This window comes from Cebus imitator, unplaced genomic scaffold, assembly GCF_001604975.1.
Source record: "Cebus imitator isolate Cc_AM_T3 unplaced genomic scaffold, Cebus_imitator-1.0 Scaffold149, whole genome shotgun sequence".
NCBI classification, from domain to species: domain Eukaryota; kingdom Metazoa; phylum Chordata; class Mammalia; order Primates; family Cebidae; genus Cebus; species Cebus imitator.
Window position 1 is genome coordinate 4,211,072 of NW_016107464.1, and position 12,411 is coordinate 4,223,482.

Below are 12,411 nucleotides of genomic sequence, written 5' to 3' on the forward strand. Positions count from 1 at the left end.
TTTTTTGAGTCAGAGTCTCACTCTGTTGCCAGGCACCAGGCTGGAGTGCAGTGGTGCAACCTCAGCTCACTGCAACCTCCACCTCCCAGGTTCAAGCAATTCTCCTGCCTGAGACTCCTGGGTAGCTGGGACTACAGGTGCGCGCCACCACGCCCAGCTAATTTTTCTATTTTTTAGTAAAGATGGGGTTTCACCATGTTGGCCAGAATGGCCTCAATCTCTTGACCTGATGATCCGCCAGCCTTGGCCCCCAAAACTTTTTTTTTTTTTGAGACAGGGTCTAATTCTGTTGCCTAGGCTAGAATGCAGTGGCACAATCATGGCTTACTGTAACCTCAAACTCCTAGGTTCAAATGATCCTCCTGCCTCAGCCTCCTGAGTACCTGGAACTATAGGCATACAGTACCACCAAATTTGGCTAATTTTTCTTTTTACTTTTTTTTGTAGAGGAGGGCTCTTGTTAACATTAGCCAGGCTTGTCTCAAACTCCTAGCCCCAAGCAATCCTCATGCCTCAGCTTCCCAAACTGCTGGGATTACAAGGAGTGAGCCACCTTGCCTGCCATTTAAAATTTTTGAATACAATTTAGCATCTTTCATTTCTATTGACCACTTCTTTACTATACATTTTCATATATGTTGCCCATTTTTCTGCTGGTGCTTTGGTTGTCTTATTGGTTTGTAAAGTATCTTTTGGATATGAAGAAAATGAATCTAGTTATTAGTCAAATTATGGCAAATAATTTTTCCATGTCTGTATCATTTTATTCACTGAAGGTCTTGAATTGGATATTAAATATATCTCAACTTCTAGATTTCATGTTCTCCTTAGAAGATCTTCATTACTCCAAGTAATCCAGGCTTTCTTTCACAACTTTTTTTTGAGAGAGTCTCACTCTATCACCTAGGATGGCGTACAGTGGCATGATCTCGGCTTGCTGCAACCTCTGCTTTTCCAGTTCAAGTGATTCTCCTGCCTCAGCCTCCAAAGTAGCTGTGCCACCATGCCCAGCTAATTTTTATATTTTAAGTAGAGACAAGGTTTTGCTACATTGGCCAGGCTGGTCTCAAACCTCTGGCCTCAAGTGACCTGCCTGCCTCAGCCTCCCAAAGTGCTGGGATTACAGGCCCTTCCATAATTTTTATGGTTTCATTTATCACCTATACTGTAATCTTTCAGGAATATCAGTATAAAAAGTGAGGCAAAGATAAGAGACTGCCAACATCACTGATTAATGAACTCTGTTTTCATCAGTTGCAGCATAATCTAAATACCCATGCACATTTGCATTGATTTCTGCACTCCATTCTTTTCCACAAAAATCCTAGTATTTCTTCTCTAGTACTAGCCTATTTTAACCTACTGCAGCATCGGAATATGTTTCATCATCTAGTAGGGCCTTCCCCCTCTAAAGAGAATTGTTACAGTTCTCCTGGCCCTCTCATTTTTCTCAGGTAAACTTCAGTGTATTCTCCCCCAAAATCCTGTTGGTGTTTTATGGTGGATGATGTACCCATAGGATGAGACATATAGTTATTAAAAATAGGCTGGGTGGCCAGGCACAGTGGCTCATGCCTATAATCCCAGCATTTTGGGAGGCTGAGGTGGGCGGATCACTTGAAATCAGGGGTTTGAGACCAGCCTGGCCAACATGGCGAAACCCCATCTCTATAAAAATACAAAAATTAGTCTGGCATGGTGGCATATGCCTGTAGTCCCAGCTACTCGGGAGGCTGAGGCAGAAGAATCACTTGAACCCAGGAGGTGGAGGTTGTAGTGAGCTGAGACTATACCACTGCACTCCAGCCTGGGCGACAAGAGAGAAGCTCCATCTCAAAAAATAAATAAATAAATAAATAAATAAATAAATAAATATTTAAGGTTCAGAATAGTATTAATTTTGAGCTTTTAGTGGTATTTAGATGGAAAGAGTAAAAATTAAACAGCGTATGTATGTCAGGTACCTATGTCAGCGGAGGTAAGACATGCAAATTATTAGACTATAGGGAGATAAATGCAATCGTGGAAGGTATCGAGGCCCCGTACAGCAGGAGGTCATTAACTAGCTGCCTGGAGGAAATGACAGACAGGACGCAACAAGAGCTATCTTAATTTTAAATACTCGACATCTTATTCGAAATTGAATCTTGACTTTGTAAGAACTTGGTATCTTCCAATTTACTTACAACATTTTTCTTTTTTTCTTTTTTTTTTTTTTTTTTGAGACAGAGTTTTGCTCTTGTTGGCCAGGTTCGCGTGCAATGGTGTGATATTGGCTCACCGCAACCTCTGCCTCCCAGGTTCAAGCAATTCTCCTATCTCAGCCTCCTGAGTAGCTGGGACTACAGGCGCATGTCACCATGCCTGGCTAATTTTTGTATTTTTAGTAGAGATGGGGTTTCATCATATTGGTCAGGCTGGTCTCAAACTCCTGACCTACGGCAAACAACTCGCCTTAGCCTCCCAAAGTGCTGGGATTACAAGTGTGAGCCATCACACCCTGTCTTACTTAGAACTTTTTGCAAACGTTAAAGTATTAAAATTTTCTTCATATAGATGTTGATTATTTCTTACACCTAAGTATTTTACATCTAAGTATTACATCTATACTTATAGATGTACTTACAATATACTTACAATTTTGTTTTAAATTTTTTAATATTTTTCTTTTTGAGATGGGGTTTTACTATGTTGCCCAGGCTGGTCTTAAACTTCTGGGTTCAAGCTGTCCTCCCACTTCAGCCTCCCAAAGTGCTGAGATCATAGGCCTGAGCCACTTCACCCTGCCTGATTATTATTATTCATAGGCTGTTTACTTCCACCAATTTTCTAACTGGTTTTGTTTGCATAAGAAAAAAACTAACAATTCTTGCGTATTAAGGTTAGAACTAGCTAATATACTGAATCCTTACTGTGTCTCAGTTTTTTGGTGAATTTCAGTTTCCACAATATAAAAGATCACTTGCAAAAAATTTTGCCTTCTCTTTTATAATATGTATAATTCTTTCTTCTTATTGAACCGACAAATACTTCCTGAACAAAATTAAATTACAATAAGATTATAATAAATTACAATTATTATAATCTTTATAATTATATATATATAAAATTATAGTTCTTATATTTTTCTTGACACTTGTGGGAACTCTCCTAGAGATTACCATTAAGCTGGCTTTTTGCTTTAAACAGGAAGTTCTTGTCATCTGAGTGTTTATAATCCAAGTCCTAGCAGTTTTCAAGTTTACACAGGGAAACAAATCAAGACACAAAAATGTTCACTTATCAGCTGAGCCATACAAGACTTATTCCCACTCAAGTATTCCTCCTCCCTGTTTATCATCTACCCTTGCTCAACTGTACGACTGTATTATAAACATGAAGGAGGCCTATCACATAATTTTATCTCACAAATTATGCCAAAAACCCCAAGAGTTCAATCTATATTCAAAGAATTAGTATAACTGCAACTATAACTTAAACTCCTGCCCCCAACTATTAACTATGAAATTGTGCTTCCCATTAAAAATAGATTCCAGGCTGGGTGTGGTAGCTTATACCTGTAATCCCAGCACTTTGGGAGGCCAAGGCAGGCAGATCACTTGAGGTCAGGAGTTCAAGACCAGCTGGGTCAACATGGAAAAACTTTATCTGTACTAAAAATATAAGAATTAGCCAGCCGTGATGGCGCGTGCCTGTAATCCCAGCTACTCAGGAGGCTGAGGCAGGAAAATCACCTGAACCCAGGAAGCAAGGTTGCAGTGAGCTGAGATTGCACCACTGTACTCCAACTTGGGTGACAGAGCAAGACTCCATCTCAAAAATAAACAAAATAAAAATGGATTCCATTTTTCTAGTCAACTGGTAAGGGTCTCGTAGAGAATTTTCAAACATGGGAAGGAAATATACACTACTTCTTCTTGTACTGAAGTTCAATCACCTCCACACCTTCCCACCACCAATAACTCAAGAGTCTATCCTAAACTTTGGTCAAATGCTTTTAGGGAAGCTCCTGAGATGATCATACAAACACTGGAGATAGAGTCAGTGTAATATTTAAGAGTACAGCCTCTGGAACCTACTAATTACCTGGGTTTAAATCCTAGCTCCACCACACATGTACTGTGGGAACTTTGACTAGTCAATCTATAGTTTATTTTCTTTATAAAACACGACTATTAACTACCTCATAGACTAGCTCAATTAACTGAGCTAATACCATAGAAAGCACGCGGGAGAGCAGTCTAGTGTATAGTAGGTACTCAACAAGGGCAAGCTATTATTATTATTACTCTTTTCTGATGTATTTGTTTGGTGTATTACGTTAGCATATTTCTTGGTGATTACTCACCTTTGCAACATGAGGATAAATGCTACTTAGCTGTGGTGAAATATTCTTTTAGTATATTGCTAATTTCCATTTGCTAATATTTTAAAATGTCATATTACTGTTCATAACAGATCATGTTGTCATTTTTTTTTTCTTTTTTTGTAAGACAGGGTCTCACTCTGTCACCTACGCTGGAGTGTAGTGGTACAATCATGGCTCACTGCAGCCTCAACCTCCCAGACTCAAGCAATCCTCCCAGCTGGGACCACACACGTGCGCCACATGCCTGGCTAGTTTTTCACTTTTTTGTAGAGACAGGGTTTCCCTGTGTTGCCCAGGCTGGTCTGGAACTCCTTGGCTCAAGCAATCCTCCCACCTCAGCCTTCCAAAGTGTTGGGATTATGGGCATAAGCCATGACACTCAAGTAAGTTTTTAGTTTTAATTCTATCTTCACATCAAGTGCCAGTGTCAATGTTCCACTGGCTTTGTAAAAAGAATATGTGATTTCCCCATCAATATACTGTGTAACAATTTAAATCTTATAAAATTATCTGTTCCTTGAAGTTTAAAAAAGAGTTTACCTGTAATACCATCTGAGCCTGGAGTTTGGCAGGATGATAGCTTTTTGATAATGTTCCCAATTTCTTCCATTGTTTTTGTTCTATTATGTTCTCTCTTCTGGAGTCAATTTTGATAAATGGATTTCCTTTAAAAAAAAAAAAAAAAGAATTCTGGTTTAATTCATATGGTCTTTTTTTTTTTTTTGTAGAGACAGGCTCTCACTATGTTGTCCAGGGTGGTCTCAAACTCCTGGGCTCAAGTGTTCCTCCCGCCTTGGCCTCCCAACATGTTGGGATTACAGGCATGAGCTACTACGTGTAGCCTATTTTTATTTCAAGAGACAGGGTGCGGTGGCACACACCTGTAATATGCACTCTGCAAGGCTGAGGTGGGCAGATCATGAGGTGAGGAGGTTGAGATCATGCTGGCTAACACGGTGAAACCCTATCTCCACTAAAAATACAAAACAATAGTTGGGCATGCTGGTGCATGCCTGTAGTCTCAGATACTTGGGAGACTGAGGCAAGAGAATTGCTTGAACCCAGGAGGCGGAGGTTGGAGTGAGCCTTGATCATGCCACTGCACTCCAGCCTGGGTGACAGAGTGAGACTCTGTCTCAACATCAACAACAAAAAAGACAGGGTCTTGCTGTTACCCAGACTGGAGTACGGTGGTACGATCATGGCTCACTGCAGCCTGGGCCTCAGTCTCCTGAGTAGTTAGGCCCACAGGCACATGCCACCATGGTTGGCTAACTTTTAAAAAGCATTTTTTTTTTAGTGCAGAGAGGGCTTCACTATGTTGCCTAGGCTGGTCATGAACTTCTGGACTCAAGTGATCCACCTGCCTTGGCTTCCCAAAGTGCTGGGATTACAAGCTACTGCCCCCATCCAATACTTGCTGTTTTAAAAAATTATTTCTAGCCTGTGTTCTTACGTTTCCTTTTTTTTTTGAGTAGGGTTATCAGTTTATCTAATTTATAACCTTCCCTCTCCTAGCAAAGAAGCAGCTTGTGAATTATCAATTTTACTTTTTTTTTTTTTTTTTGAGACGGGATCTTGTTCTGTCACCCAGGTTGGAATGCAGTGGTGTGATCTCTGTCACCCAGGCTGGAGTACAGTGGCTCGATCTCAGCTCACTGCAACCTCCACCTCCCGAGTTCAAGCAGTTCTACTGCCTCAGCGTCCCGAGTAGCTGGGATTACAGGCATGTGCCACCACACCCAGCTAATTTTGTATTTTTAGTAGAGATGGGGTTTCTCTGTGTTGTTCAGGCTGGTCTTGAACTCCTGACCTAAGGTGATCCACCAGGCTTGGCCTCCAAAAGTGCTAGGATTACAGGTGTGAGCCACCACACGAGCCTATTCTTTGTTTCTTAACCTGACTGTTTAAGGCTATGTACTTTCCTTTGAGCAAAACCCTTACTACTACTTAAGAGAGTTAGCATTTCATCTCAACTCTTCTTGCTTCTGTGTCCCAAAATCTTCAGTAAGTCAGTCTTGGGTTGCTATTCACAACAAAAATAGGATTAAAAGAAAAAAAAAGGTTCCAGAATATCATCCATTCCCTCTCTTCTCTCCCTTTCTTAATGTACTGAGGTTTGGAGCTTAATATGATTAACTTTAAAATATATTCTAGACACTGAAGTTTGTCAGGCTATTAAGTTTGATGATTATTGGTCTACTATATCCTTACTTTTTACTATTTCAGCTGATAGGTATGAGTTAAAAACTCTTAGTAGTACACTTACAAACTAAGATTAATCAATATTTTAAGTATTAAAACTTAGTACAAAAATGCTTGATACCTATGTACCTATGTAATGCTTCGTACTTCTTCAGTTTCAGAACTGAACAATGTTAAATCAACACGAATATCCAGATTAATGTACATATTACATGATATTGTGACAATTTATGAATGTCAAAACCATTTTACATATTGAGCACACAAAATATTTTTAATTCTAAAGTCACCACCTACAAGTTGTTTACATATGCTCCTTGATAGTACAAGCCAAGTTATTTGTGAACTTGAACAACAATAAAAATTTTGCCCACGTTCCCTTTTTTTCCTGGAATAGTACTTGTATTACTTTTTGAAGTTTTGCAAATAAAGGTGACTTTATGACTCTGTGTGAGAATGGGGACTATTACTACACAAGCAGAAAACTACAGCTAACAGAAGTTAACCATTTATTGGCCACCATATCAAACTATTTTAAAAACATTACTATAAATTGAGATTCTCCGATTTAAAAACTAGGCCTAGATGGGGGAAAAAAATGTTATGAAACCCTCCCGGACTTCACAGATTTAAAGCTTTTTCTCTAGTTTAATCCTACAGACCAGGATGGTGTGAACAGATTCTTAATTTAGCAACAGAAGGATAATGTGTACAGCATTCTTTGGTAATGGAGTTTAGAATTTTGCATGTTTACCTATACTGTGAACATGGTTAAATTTCTTTGCTAAACTGATCTTTATATTTTTATTCATTAACGTGGATAATTCTTTGCAATCTATTGCAAAATTTATTTACCATAACTTTACACTTGTTTGCAATGTAAAACAATCTATCGCATCACAAGGAAGCAAAGTTAATGAACTTCACTTTCAAGCAACTACAAGTGTCAAGCTTCTGTGACTGAGAAAATAGCGTAAAATCTAAAACCTTAATTTACAGCCTACATGGATAAGCATGATCCAGATATGACCCCAGCACAAAGGTCTCTGCAAAAACTGGGGAGAGGGTGATTCCAATTCTCAAAGGATATGAATTTCCACTAGTCAGCAGGTCTGAGTCAGCATTCAGAACAAGATCAGCCCGGGTCTAGTTCTAGTTATGAAACTATCTTGCCACTATAAAGACAAAGCAATATCTGATTTTAAAATACACTAATCTGTGTTTGCTTTCATCTAACGAACAAGAGATCAGATGAGTCAACTCCTAATTTATTTTCTCCTGAGATGCGCTAAGGGCGATTCCAGTTGCAAAGCGATATCCTGTGCTCTGAACCACTATGGGACCTCAAGAGTCCTAGCACCTTTTGATCCTACGGAATCCTTTCAAAGCACGGGCAGAGGAGGCTCAAAATGGCAAGGTCACTATACATTTCAAGGGCTTCTGTTTCACAGATTGAGTAGAAACAGAGGGTGGGAATTATGATCAGCCAGGTAGGCCTGTGAGGTGCAAAGCAAAGATTATGCAGAAAGTTGAGGTGCTCACATATTTCATCTAGCTAAACTTAACACCAAATAATGGATGGAGACTAACACCACCACCACCACCGTCCCCGAAAATCCTTATACAAGTGAGCTTCCTACAACGCGATGCAACATGGTGTCGCAGAACAAGCACTGCCAGGCTACGTAGCTGAACTTACCGTTCTCCAGGCGTCCACTTCCCCAACCTGTGAAAAGCGGGGAGGGGGTTGGACAAGATCACTAAGTCGTTTTCCGTCTCTGACACTCCACAGTCAGGGGTCCAGAGGAGACCGAAATCCCAATCTCCCGGGAGGCAGGGGCCCCCGTGCGGTGCCAGCCCCGCTCTCCCCCAGGCGCAGGCAGAGCCCGGCTCCTCCCCGCCCCTGCGGTTACGGCGCACCAGTGAGGTGCCTCCCCAGCCCAAGACGCACCCGTGTGAAGGCACTGCCTCCTTCGCGCGAAAGGTCGCCCAGAAGCCGGACAAACACTCTCTCGCGGTAGGCGGGAGAGCCGGGAGCCGAGGAGGCTCAGAACTGATTCCGCGCGCGCCGCCTGGGCGGGGCCCACAGTGCCCGGGCCAGGGCAGCCGGCGCGCAGAAAACAGGGGTGGGCCCGCAGGGCGGCCGGCTGCTAGGATGGGCCCTTCGGCGCATTTCCCCTCCCTGCAACCACATAAGAGGGAGGCCGGATGCTTCCCCACGCCCGCCCCTCACTCACCCATCGCCGCCGGCGTCCCGGAGGACTGCGTGCGAACCGGGGCCCGCGCAGGCGCAGACCGTGATCGACCCCGGGGCGGGGGCGCAGTGCGACGCACTCGGCGCCGTTAGGATCACGTGAGGGAGACACTGCCCCGCCACCTCTCCCTCGGCCCGCGACCCGCGGCCCGCCAGATGTCACCAGCCTACTTCTTCGGGCCGCCGGCCGCCGCGGCGGGGCAGGTGGAAGGCCACCCCATCACACCTGTCAGGCTGCGAGGCTGCGCTAGCCGGGTTGCTTCACTCTTGATGCCGTACGGTGGCCTCAGCGTGCCAGAAACAGCCAACGCTTTCTGTAGCGCGCTGCCTGCAGGGGGCGTCTGGGTATTGGCGGGTTTGGGGGCATTGTCGGTTTTCGGAGCACGAGCGACTTTGCAGAAAACTCGAAAGTGCTGTCCTGGCCCCTCTGTGGAGCATTGTTGGGTGTCTTCAAACCTTTAGAGCAATCTTTTATCAGTGACCCATGCCGCGGTTTACAGAAGAACGCTTTGTGCGTGCTTTGGGACGTTCGGATCACTTTTAAACTTTTTGCTTTGAAGCTCAGACAACCTGCGGGGGTCTTGGGAGAAGCGCTACCCGGGAGTTAGAGGGCTTGGGTCAAAGTCATAGTCCTCATACTTCTTGAAAGTGACCTTGGACGAGTCGCTGGACCCTGAGCCCCAATTCCAGTTGAAAAAGGGCCTTTGCCTCAAAATTACGTTTGCCCTGTATTGTGTGAATGCCCCGTCTGAAAAGTAACCCGTGCCTTGTATGCGTCTCTGAGCTGTTGTAGGGGTCTTTGGAAATGATGGTTCCGACTCCGGGTTGGAAACTGGAACGCGTACAAGAGATGGGAGGCGTTAAAGGGAACGGAAAGGGCGGCCTGAGGCAGAGGCGTTTCAGGAGGCTTGTGGACGTGTGAAGTGTGTGTCCTGTGCTTTCGGCAGCCCAAACAGTAACCCCGCCCGAGTGAAGCGTTCTTGGGGGGATCGGCTCCGGGTGGGCGATGTTCCCCGCGGGTCCCCTTCCCCCGAGAGCACTTTGTAGACTCTGACTCCAGAAGTGGGTCTGGTCTTTGCCGAGTCCCGCTTTGGTTGCCGCGCTTAGCTGCCTCTCAGGAAGCTGGAGACCACGCTCCCCATTCCAGCAAATGCTGCGTTGAGGAACCTACTGCGTGCCAGGTTCTGGGGAGCTTAGCGTCTGGCGAAGGATACCAAAACAAAAGTCTGGAAATTCAGAAGCATGAGGGGATCTCCCCCTTGAGAGAGAACCAGAGATGGCTTCACAGAGTAGACGTTTGAACTGGGCCTTGGAGGGTAGGTGACTGGAATTTGGCCCAGTGGAGAAAGTCATAGTAGCAGGAGATAAGACTGTAAGGGTCAGGTGGTGGAGCTGGATGGTGCGAATCTTGACTGTCAGACGCAGGCACCTGCCATCTCATTAGTATGCGAGGGGTAGATTTTGGACTCCGAACGATAAGGACAAGGCTATACAATGGCTTAGGACAATTAATCAGGCAACAGTTGGAAAGGGCCTTTGCCTCAAAATTATGTTTGCCTTGTCTTGTGTGAATGCCTATTGAGATGTATTATTCGAAAAATAAATAAACCAGACAGGCATCCAGCATGTTCATAAACATAAATAATTAATTTCAAATTAGAATGGAGAGGTTATTCTCCTGCGGTAAAACCTGAACAAGAAGGAAAAGATTGAAATTAAACACACAGTTGGGGCACACTAGACTCAGAAAATCCCAAGTTAACGGGAACGCTCAAGTCTGGAGCTGAGCCAGTCTGCTGCTTTTATGCTGCAGGCCACAGCACGGGCTTCTGCTCCTCCAGCTCTCAGTTCCTTGTCAGAAATTCCCAGGCCCATAATTGGCTCTTCTTGGGCATATGAATGTTGGGGATGAAACCCTCTATTTTTGGATTCGGGATCCATCATAAAGTTATTAGCACTTCATTTCTGTCCTCATCCACCTATTCCTGCATTCCATACCTCCAGCCACTATGTCAGCTGCCAGATATCCTCTAACCCAGCTGTGATCATGTCATCCCCCAGCTTGAAAATCTCCAATGGTTCCCTCTTGCTTCCTCCAGTAAATCCAAACTCCTTAACTTGGTGCATGGACTGTCCTTTCCTGGCCCTTTTGCCAGTCTGTCCATCTCAACCCCAACTATCTTCTATGTTTTAGCCACATGCAGTCTCAGTGTTTTGCAAATTCTGTGTTCCTTAAACCAGTTTCCCCCTTTCACCAGTGTCACACAAGCTCTTCACCAAATATGTTAGCCCTTCAAGGTCCTTTTGGCTCCTCTTCCTCCTAGAAGCCTTCCCTGATCATCTCAGGCAAGGTTGACTGTTCTTGCCTCTGCCTTCCCATGACAGAGTTTGGGGGGGCGCTTCTGACATCCTGTCCTATGTTGTAGTCACTTATGAAGGTGTGATCTTTCTCACTGCCAGCTCATAAGGGCAGAGCTGTCTGGCTTTTTCCTGGCTCTCCAACTCAGTGCTTGGCACAAAGGGTGCCTAGAACATGTTTGCCAAAACAAAATGCAGGTGGAGAGCAGAGCTGTTGGAAGGGAGGACCTGGGTTCCTGGGGGAAAGGATCATAGGAATGTTGCTAGTGGATCTTTGCTTCATCACCCTCCACTCTTCCCCCCAAAAAATGCTTTCTATAAAGCTGTCTGGTGCCCTCAGACTTCATGGGCTCTTAGGCGCATGAAAACAGCCTTACACAAACTGTCAGTGGAGTCTCAGCTACTGTGAGTGGCTCTGCCCAGATAAGGTCACCTGAGGTCATTCCCTAACAAGGGGTCAGTGATCTTCCTTTCTCTTCAGCTCATATTTTCGAGGCCCCTGCAATCATTGCCAATCTCTGCCACTCCCCTTCACACCCCTCAGTACCAAATGGCAAAGGGCCACCCAGCCACTTGTTCCCTTCCCTTAACTTGTGTATTCTTTTCATGCCCCTATGCTTGTGTATGTTTTGTCCTCTGTGCCTAAAAGGTCTTGTTTGCTTCATAACAATGTCCTGTTCCTCTTTCATGGCTCAGTTCAGAGGCTTCTGGTCACTGCTACCCCATCTGACCTCACTACCTCCTGCTGCAGAGCCCCTTGGTGCTGTCAGCTCCACCCTCCCTGGCTCCCACCCCCTGTTCTTGTGGTCTGTCCCCATGGCTGGTCTGTGAACTCCAGGACCTTCTCCCTTTCTGCTTCACTCATGTCCAAACCTGCTTTGATCCAGCAACTCACATGCATCTGTATTTATACATATAAAGGAGACCCAGGGTTTACCCCACAAGCTTGTGGGATTGTTTGTTCTCTTCCATTTACCCATTCATTTATTTAAATGCTGGTGGGGACCCACTGAATCAGTGATTCTTAGCCCTGTTTCACATTAGAATCATCTGAGAAGCTTTGAAAACAACACAACAAAACAACTCCCACGCTCCCCTCCTCCCAGAGGTTCTGATTTAATTGGTTTGCAGTGGGACCTGAATCTTAGTGTAGTTTAAAAGCTCCCCAGGTGTGCTGAGGTTGAGAACAGCGCTCAATTCTTGCTTCCCCAATGTGCCTGAAGAT

The 12,411-nt window shown here is 44.3% G+C and overlaps 1 protein-coding gene across 4 annotated transcripts in view; it reads right to left on the reverse strand.

The window, feature by feature from the left end:
* The window catches only part of SLC25A51 (solute carrier family 25 member 51), a 19,270-nt gene extending 10,321 nt beyond the window's left edge, over nucleotides 1-8,949 (reverse strand). For 2 of the 4 annotated variants that reach the window (XM_017543219.2, XM_017543215.2), the window contains exons 1-3: nucleotides 8,812-8,911; nucleotides 8,274-8,300; nucleotides 4,910-5,034 (exon numbers count right to left, since the gene is read on the reverse strand). The gene's annotated coding sequence lies outside the window, so the exon portion shown is untranslated. Of the gene's footprint in view, nucleotides 1-4,909; nucleotides 5,035-8,273; nucleotides 8,301-8,525; nucleotides 8,655-8,811 lie in introns of those variants that run through there. The other 2 variants (XM_017543217.2, XM_017543216.2) reach the window with 2 other exon arrangements.
* Between the last annotated feature and the right edge of the window lie 3,462 nt (nucleotides 8,950-12,411).